The 10,000-nt window shown below is 43.1% G+C and overlaps 1 protein-coding gene across 2 annotated transcripts in view; it reads left to right on the top strand.

Annotated features, from left to right (window-relative positions):
* Positions 1–10,000, top strand: part of LOC126999990 (G-protein coupled receptor dmsr-1-like) — a 144,808-nt gene that overhangs the window by 22,712 nt on the left and 112,096 nt on the right. Inside the window, exon 1 of one of the 2 annotated variants that reach the window (XM_050863339.1) lies at positions 2,861–2,914. The exons of the other annotated variant lie outside the window; for it this stretch is intronic. The gene's annotated coding sequence lies outside the window, so the exon portion shown is untranslated. Of the gene's footprint in view, positions 1–2,860; positions 2,915–10,000 lie in introns of those variants that run through there. 2 annotated transcript variants of the gene reach the window in all.

The following is a 10,000-nucleotide window of genomic DNA, read 5'->3' on the forward strand; positions in this document are numbered from 1 at the left end:
ACCAGAGAACGAAAAGAAGAAGAGATATTTGGCTAAGGAGGCGATAGAGACTCATTGTTGTGGGTGAATTTATAGGTGAGGAAGCTGAGAACAAAGAGTAGGAAGAAGAGACTTAGGGGGAGTAAAATTAGAAGGGAGGGGAGACGTGGAGGTGCGGTGGTGGTGGTGGTGAGAGGGGGGTGATGGACAACAATAGTGCTAGTCTGGAGGATGGGAGGAGGTGGAGGTGGAGGGTGCATAATGCGGGATAATTAGTGCTCTTGTGTCGGTGGTGGTGGTAGGGATGGTAATGATGGTGGTGTTATTTGGAGCCTTGTAATCCTCTTAACTTCTCTATCTCTTCAGCCCTCTCCCTTTCTCTCGGTTTGTGTAATTAGAATATACTCAGTAATCATGCGGCATATTTCACATTTCATTCGCTCTGGACACGTCAATTCCTGCGTTCCATAAGCCATTAACATGTTTGCTGCTTAACTTGCACCCTTATCCTTATCTCTCAATCTCTTTAACTCACTCTCTTTGCTCTCGGTTTGTGTAATTAGAATATACTCAGTAATCATGCGGCATATTTCACATTTCATTCGCTCTGGACACGTCAACTCCTGCGTTCCATAAGTCATTAACATGTTTGCTGCTTAACTTGCACCCTTATCTTTATCTCTCAATCTCTTTAACTCACTCTCTTTGCTCTCGGTTTGTGTAATTAGAATATACTCAGTAATCATGCGGCATTTTTCACATTTCATTCGCTCTGGACACGTCAACACCTGCGTCCCATAACCCATCAACATGTTTGCTGCCTTAGTGTTTTGTTTCGTGTGCTCAAGGTTTTGCACTGAGGCCCACGTGCTGTGTTGCGTCATCAGCCCTGTCACTTAAGGTTTATAGAGATGAGTGATTGAAACGACGTGTACATTAATTGATGACTTGATTTGTTTTTTGCATCATTTTTTCTCACTTTCTCTTCCTCATATTCATAATTACGTACACATACAATTATTCATATAAGTAATTCTACACGTCTAATGGTGATATACATGAATGCACATAAGTATGGTTAGATAATACATACATACATACATACATATTGTCTACTTTCGTGTGAGGTTTGAAATGTTCACAACCAGCTTACAAAAAAAAAAGTGTGTGTGTGTGTGTGTGTGTGTGTGTGTGTGTGTGTGTGTGTGTGTGTGTGTGTGTGTGTAACTACTCCCATGTATGAGCCCACGTTTTTCTTTGTAACTTAACCTCGCTAATTTGCATAAGTACCCCGTGCAATTTGGCTGCTAAGTTTATAACTCGTGGGGTCGCAAGTAACTGTATATTTGTGTGTTTGGACCCGTGTACTGTAACTTGTTCAGGATGGTTCGTAATCTAGACTGATGAAAAACGGTCAAGTAAAAATAAAAATGTATCTCGTATGTCAAGTTAAGAATGACAAGTTTAATGCGTCTTTGTGGCTGAGTTGTGGTAACAGCTATTATGATGGCTGTGGTGGTGGTGGTGGTGGTGGTGGTGGTGATGATGGCTGTGGTGGTGGTGGTGGTGGTGGCTGTGGTGGTGGTGGTTGTGGTAGTGGTGGTTATAATGATTCTAGTGTTACTCATACCCTTGAACAATATTTAAGCGTAGATTTCAATATTCTTTTTAATCACTGTGACTATAAATGTGTGTGTGTGTGTGTGTGTGTGTGTGTGTGTGTGTGTGTGTGTGTGTGTGTGTGTGTGTGTGTGTGTGTGTGTGTGTGTGTGTGTGTGTGTGTGTGTGTTTTAGCTTGTCTCGTTTTTTGGCTGGACTCGCTGTTCTGTTCCTCTAAGTTTAAAAAAGTTGATCTTTTAAGACCTCGGCAAGAATTGGTTATTAAAAGTTTCCCACTCATGTGTCGCCTACATCGTCATTGTCAGAGTTAATCGGCCGTGCTCAGTCCTCACAACTCCTCCTCACAGACCACTACCACCACTCCATCTTGCTGGGCTGAAGATCATTACACTTTTTTTTCGGATTATCAACTTTTTAAAAACTTTCCATTTGATTAGCTTCCTCTGTGGCACAAGTTTCTGTATCGTTTGTCTTTTTTTTCTTGTAATAACCTTTCCATTTTCCGAAGTTTCCTTCGGTGGCTGAACTTTGTTTTCAATTCTCCTATTTTCTATTTATCTTACAAAGAATAAACATAAACTCAAGTCTATACAGTCAGGGAGTTAACAATAATAAGAAAGTCCCGGTGACTGGAGTTAACATATTAGTTTGTAATGTACTTTTGCTGGTTGATATTACAGCTTATTTCACTTACCTGCTCTTCTGTTAAGATGATGTGGCCGTGTCATTGCTTTGGTAACGGGTTGATTGTGATCTCGCACCTACCTTTATGATTTCCAAAAAGATCATTCATGCTGATGCTTCAGTTATGAGAAACATACATACTGGTATATAGTAGATCCTTTGAAGGCTTACTTCTCTGATAAAAGCTAATGTAAACAAAAAAACAATATGCATAATCTATATTTTTTCATCAGTCTATATCTGCCATTGTTGACACTCGGGCCAACGATGGTGATGGAAAGTTACTCTTGTGTGTGTCGAGGCGATGACTGAACTGTTTTCTTAAAGGAGGTTCTTTGTTCAGCCTCCTTTTGAAACCACCATAACACACACACACACACACACACACACACACACACACACACACACACACACACACACACACACACACACACACACACACACACACACACACACACACACACACACACACACACACACACAACTCCCCCCCACCCCAACACGCATTCTTGCTCCTTAGGGTTGTCTGTGTATTGAACAAGCTATAAAAAGGTGTTAATCCCTCTCTCCTCCCCGCCAGGTAAACACGAGAGCTGGGAGACCAAACAAGGCGCCGGAGAGCACTGGCCAGGTAGGTGCACGTGTTCCGTTGATTGTGTTTCATTCTAAATTACACGAAGGTCCAGAAAGAGGTCTGAAAAGAGGAGGGACGTTGACTGATGCCTTGGGAGTGCATTAGGCAATAACTTCTTAACACATTCTCTTCATATCTATCTATCCATCCATCTTTCCTTCTCATTTTGCATCTTGCCTTCTCATTTTTTTTCCTCTTTTCCATTTGTTGAAGTTTCCACCATCCTCTTATTTCCTCTTTTTCTTCTTTTCTCTCGTTCTCCCTCTTTCTCCTCGCCCTCTTATCTTCTTTTTTCCTATTTTTCTCACTTTCTCTCTCCTTTCGTCCTCGTCCGTCTCACCTTGCCCCCCCCTTGCAGCTCATTAGATGGCGCCCCTTACCTGTCGCACCTGAAAATATTGACTCGTCTCGTGCCTCATTGCCTGCCTTTCTTTCCTTCCTTCCTCTCTTCCCTTCTTCCTTTTCTCCTTGGTTCTTCCTGCATGATTTTCCTCGTTCGTTTATTAGCTCCCACCTTTTACCTTATTTTTTTTACGTCTTTTCCGTCTATCTTTTTATCATTCTTTTGCCATCGCTCTTTTATCTTTCGTTCGGTTTCTCGCTCGTTTGTCTCGCTTGTCCTTTCTTCTCTCTGCTTATCCGTTCTTGCTGCCTTATTTCCGGTATTGGGTGATGCAAAAATCGGCTTTTCTCGCGTCCTGCGACTCGAAAACATATTCTTTGCTCCGTGATTGTGTGTGTGTGTGTGTGTGTGTGTGTGTGTGTGCTTGAATATGAATAAAATGTACACACCACCTCATCAATTATCTCGACGTCTATTGAACCGCTATCGCTCATCTCTCTTACATCGATACCTACTAATTGCCTCCTTGATCACTAACACATATATTTAACAGCTCTATCATATACGTTCGCTTAACCACGTGCATGTTAATCACTCATCTACGTACCTGTCTGCCTTACGTATTAATCCATTACCCTCATAGTTGTATATATAATCTTACACTAACCTAATGCCGTACACTCTTATATAACCTGTTCTTTCAACCATCTTATTCCCACATGCTACACTGAGAGTCTGTGAATATATCCCTCACTCAATCAATCATCCTTTAAAGCTGAGGTCAGTATTCTTAGCTGCTTCTGCCTCTTACATCGACTATTTCCAAAGGGCGAGAAGGACATCAAGCGTGTTCTCCGGGTAGGTTTTCTGCACGTTCATAATACAGAGGCTTTATCAAACTACCACCAGGGTCATAAAACTACAAATTTAAATGCCCGGAACTCCTATGAAAGCCTTGTTTGTGCTGTGGGCGACGAAATGTTTAAGAATATGGCAGGCAACGAAACACAGACAGTCGCTGGTGCACGCTGTGTGAGTGTCCCTCAGGGTAACACACGTCGTTTAACCCGGTAGCTGCGACGGGGGAAATTTGTACCATGATTTAAACCCCTCAAAATAGATAATACATAAACTGATCACAAATGCTTTGATATATATTTTGAAATGGTTTGTGTGAGTGATGATTTTATTCTCATTTTTCTCGCTTAGGGGGACCATTAAGAAACATGATCCCCACTGTTACCGGGTTAACATCCATAGCCACTCAATCAGAAACTCAGTCAGTCAGGTACTCAGTCGGGCACATGAATCCACACTATCCGGTATCCACAGCCCACGTACGCGAGAGAGAGAGAGAGAGAGAGAGAGAGAGAGAGAGAGAGAGAGAGAGAGAGAGAGAGAGAGAGAGAGAGAGAGAGAGAGAGAGAGAGAGAGAGAGAGAAGTGGCTTGATAGGAGGAAAAAGGAGTGACTGACTGGAGGAAGCGTCTGGCAGCTGGAGGCAACACGGAGGAAAGAAAGATAGGAAGGAAGGAAGGAAGGGAGGGAGAAAACTTGTGGTTGCTGGTGGTAGGGGAGAGAGAGAGAGAGAGAGAGAGAGAGAGAGAGAGAGAGAGAGAGAGAGAGAGAGAGAGAGAGAGAGAGAGAGAGAGAGAGAGAGAGAGAGAGAGAGAGAGAGAGAGAGAGAGAGAGAGAGAAATGGTTGACAGTGTGGAAGAAAAAACAAGAATATGAGGAAGTCGAGGTAATTTTAACAATGGGTTAATTAAAATGTGGAAAAGAAAACATACGTACCGAGAATCCGAGGAGAAGGAAAAGGAGGAGGAGGAGGAGGAGGAGGAGGAGGAGGAGGAAGAGGTAAAGGAAAAGGAAGCGAAAGAGGAAGAAGAAAAAGAAGAAAAGAAAGAGAAAAAAAGGAAAACAAGAACAATACCTCGGTAAAAGAAAGAACTGGAGGTGGAAGAAGCGGAGGAGGAGGAGGAGCAGGAACAGTAACCCGTTTTCGAAATGTATTAAAATAAAATAGTAATTCGACGCCTTGAACATATAGATTCAAAAGCGCATGTATTAATAAGAAACAAACGCCTCTCATAACATAGATACGCTATAAATAAATGAAAAAAGGGAAATACGGAAGAACCACAGCAAAATAACATCAAAAACTTCTATAATATATTTCTCTTCTATGGATTCTGATTTCCCACAGTTAGGGTCGAAAGGCGAGGAGAGTTAGGCCAGTGGCGTTCAGAAAAGAATGAAACAGAATAACGACGAACCGAAATCCGATTTGATAACAGGAACGCGGATAAAAATACACAAAGGGGAGCCGTAGGAAAGACTGAATCCCCGGACGTGCATCTAATCTGATCTGTGTGTGTGTGTGTGTGTGTGTGTGTGTGTGTGTGTGTGTGTGTGTGTGTGTGTGTGTGTGTGTGTGTGTGTGTTATCTGTTTTATTCCATGTGTTTCTTTTCTTTCTGTGTATCTACTTCCTCCTTTATCAGTATTATTCACCCTTTTATCCGATTCTCCCTTTCTCCCTTTATCTCCCCTACCACCAGCAACCACAAGTTTTCTCCCTCCCTCCTTTCCTTCCTTTCTTTCTTTCCTCCGTGTTGCCTCCAGCTGCCTGACGCTTCCTCCAGTCAGTCACTCCCGTTTCCTCCTATCAAGCCACTCTCTCTCTCTCTCAACTTACCTGGCCATCTTTTCACCCTCACCTGTCTCCTCATGTCTCTTAACTTCCTCCTCCTCCTCTTCCTCCTCCTCCTCCTCTTTTTGTCCCTTTCTCAGCCTCTTTGTGTCCTCCCTCCTCCTTCTCGTCCGCCCTTATCTACTCCATCTCCACCTGCCTTACCTACACATCCTCCTCCTCCTTCTCCTCCTCTTCCTCTTCTTCCTTCTAAGTCTTCGGAACCCTCGTGTAAGCCTCCTTCACACAGGGTACACTTTATGAGGACGGAGGAAGGCGACGGATTCCTTTTCCATCTCCCTTCTTCCTCCAATACGTCCTCCTTTCCGGCATCCTTCCTTCCCTCCTTCGTGTTTCTCCCTCACTTCCTACAGCTTTTGCATATCCATACTTCCCTCTTTCTTACTTTTTTTTTTCTCTCTCTCTTCTTCCTTTTGTTTTCTTTTTCTCTTCTGTGTCTCTCCTTTCTTCCCTTCGCTCTCTTCTCGTGCACTCCTCTCTCCGACGCCATGATTGAATACCTCCTGTCCCTACTCAATCCCTCCTCTATCTCCAATCTTTACCTCTCTCTTTTCTCCCTCCTCTCCCTCCACAATCCCTCTTCTATCTCTTCCATTCTTTCCTTTCCCTCCATCTTTCCTCCCTTCTCTCCTCACAGTAATGGCACATAACATCGTTGAAGGCATTAACTATCTAATGCCATCCTGCTACTTTATATTCCATCCTCCTGATCACCTGGATATTTAGTTTCCTTTTAGTATACTTAGATATTCAGTAATTCGCTCATGTTTACTCGGTGGCGTTGCTCAGATAAAGTAATGTGCCTTTTGTTGGTTTTTAGCATGCGGGTTTTCTTATTGAATAATGGATGAAGGAGGGGAGGAGGAGGAGAGGGAGGGAGGGAGGGAAGGAGGGAAGGAGAGCGCAGCGTGTTTTCTTAGTGTCTTGTCTTTGTGTTGCCAAATCACAAAATAACGTATAATTGTGTGTGATTTCCCGATCGTATAATTTCATCGTACTAACTGACCGTCTGTTTCCACCCGAGGGTTTTATGTGTGTATGTGTGTGTGTGTGTGTGTGTGTGTGTGTGTGTGTGTGTGTGTGTGTGTGTGTGTGTGTGTGTGTGTGTGTGTGTGTGTGTGTGTGTGTGTGTGTGTGTGTGTGTGTGTGTGCGTGCGTGCGTGTTTTTTTTTGCTCGCACACCTTGTCACACCTAATAACACACTTGTATGGGTTAATGAAGCACCTGCCCGCCGCGACACACCTCCGTATTTGCGTTAATTTCGTGAAGGTCAACACTAATCAGCCGCTGAAGCACCGCAGCAGCCGTGCAGGATAATCACTTGTTTTTCGCCATCGTTCATAATTTTTACTTTGACATATTTTTCTAAACTTCTCACATACTTGTGTTTAATTTCACTCCTAATTAAATATTTTTGTTAGCTATGTAATATTTGTTCTTCCATTTTTTTCTCTGTGGCGCCGGTAGGCCTTTTGGGTTTTTGGAGGCCTACCCCCACGCTAAAAAGGAAAGAAAGACAACGGTGCTGCTCTTACGAAGAAAACGGTTGTACACACACACACACACACACACACACACACACACACACACACACACACACACACACACACACACACACATACACACCTCCCCCCCCCACTAATATACAGTCCTTTCTCCATCCGTGGCTCTCCTCTCTATTTCCTCTCTCCTTCCATCCCTCCCTCCCTCCCTCTCCTCCTCCTCCTCCTCCCCTCCTTCATCCAATATTCAAGCATCCCTCCTCCACATTAACCACGCGGCGGCAATCTCCTCCACATTGCACGGTTGCTCATCTCCTCCTCCTCCCCCTCCTTCTACTTCTCTTCTTATCCTCTTATCTCATCCTCTTATACCACCTTCTCTTCCTCCTCCTACCGCTTCTCCATTTTTCGTTTCTTTTCTGCTTCTTTTTCCTCACATCTATCTTTCATTTTCCGTTTCCACACTTTCCTCCTCCTCCTCCGCATCCTCATCCTGTTCTTTCCCTTTACTTCCTAGCTTTCTTATCTTATCCCTCTATCTCTCCTTTTATCGAGAATTCCTTTTTTATCTATTCTTAGTCCTTCATTTCCTACTCCTCCGGCTCCTCTTCATCCTATCCTTCATCTCCTCCTCCTCCTCCTCCTCCTCCTCCTCCTCCTCCTCCTTCCAATCATGTTAGCCTCCTTCGTTCCATCTCGTCCTCATCTTAATCCAAGGTAAACTAAATTGGTATTATTCTCTTGCCTTTAACTCAATCAACGGCGAGGGAAAAGTGGACAGGTATATTAGCCCTGCCGAAAACACCACACTTGTCTTAATTAAATTTCTCACTTTCGTACAGTCAGTTTATGTAAGTATGGTTGTATGTATGTGCGTATGAATGTATGTATGTATGTGTTTGTGTATTTGTCCCATTAGTATGAACGTGTGTATGAATTTATGTATGTAATTATGTATATCGGCATCCCAGCCTCTCTCTCTCTCTCTCTCTCTCTCTCTCTCTCGTACATCCGCCATATTCCAATTCGTCCTCTTTCGTTTTGGCTTCAGTCCTTCATTTAATTATTCAAGTGTTTTTCTTTTTTTCTCGAGTTTGTTGTATCCGCGGACGGGAAATGTTTCATCACCATCACAAATATATAAATTTTACTTGACAAAGAAAACGACGCAGCTAACCGAATGTGTAGTCACGGCAGGGGAGAGGAAAGGGATGTATTTGAAGTTGAAAGTTGAAAGATAATGTATATTGACAAGGAAAAAGAAAGGGAGTGTATTTTGACTAGGAAGCCAAAAAGGAAAAGTATTTGACAAAGTAGGGGAAAAAAGGGGAATGCATTTGACAAGGGAGGGAAGAGAAAGGGGATGCATTTTGACAGGAAACAAAACGGGAAAGTATTTGAAAAGGTAGGGGAGAAAAAATGAATGCATTTGAAAAATAAGGGAAAAGAAAGAGAATGCATTTTGACAAGGAAGCAAAAAGGGGAAGCATTTGACAAGGAAGGGAAGAAAAAGGAAATGCATTTGACAAGGAAGTGAAGAGAAAGGGAATGCATTTTGACAAGGAAGGGATGAGAAAGGGAATGCATTTGACAGGGAAGGGAAGAGAAAAGGAATGCATTTGACAGGGAAGGGAAGAGAAAGGGAATGCATTTGACAGGGAAGGGAAGAGAAAGGGAATGCATTTGACAGGGAAGGAAGACAGGGAAAGAAATTTTTGACAAGGAAGTGAAGAGAAAGGGAATGCATTTGACAGGGAAGGGAAGAGAAAGGGAATGCATTTGACAAGGAAGGGAAGAGAAAGGGAATGCATTTGACAGGGAAGGGAAGAGAAAGGGAATGCATTTGACAGGGAAGGGAAGAGAAAGGGAATGCATTTGACAGGGAAGGGAAGAGAAAGGGAATGCATTTGACAGGGAAGGGAAGAGAAAGGGAATGCATTTGACAGGGAAGGGAAGAGAAAAGGAATGCATTTGACAGGGAAGGGAAGAGAAAGGGAATGCATTTGACAGGGAAGGGAAGAGAAAGGGAATGGATTTGACAGGGAAGGGAAGAGAAAAGGTTGCATTTGACAGGGAAGGGAAGAGAAAAGGAATGCATTTGGCAGGGAAAGGAAGAGAAAGGTAATGCATTTGACAAGGAAGGGGAGAAAAAGGAAAAGCATTTGACAGGGAAGGGAAGAGAAAGGTAATGCATTTGACAAGGAAGGGGAGAAAAAGGAAAAGCATTTGACAGGGAAGGGAAGAGAAAGGGAATGCATTTGACAAGGAACGGGAAAGGGGTCGTATTTATCAAGGAAAGGAAAAGGGACATTAATTTTTGGTCAAGAAAGAAAAAAAAGGTGACGAATTTGCCAAGGAAAGGGACTGACAAATTGACAAGCAAGTGAGATTAAGAGAATGTATTTGACAAGAAAAGGAAGAGGAAAAGAGAATATACCTGGCAAGGAAGGGGAAAGAGAGGGAACGTATTAACAAGGAACGGGACAGGGAACGTATGTGACGAGTGAGGGGAGAGGAAGGGATCGT

The sequence above is a fragment of the Eriocheir sinensis genome, chromosome 17 (genome assembly GCF_024679095.1).
Source record: "Eriocheir sinensis breed Jianghai 21 chromosome 17, ASM2467909v1, whole genome shotgun sequence".
Classification (NCBI taxonomy): domain Eukaryota; kingdom Metazoa; phylum Arthropoda; class Malacostraca; order Decapoda; family Varunidae; genus Eriocheir; species Eriocheir sinensis.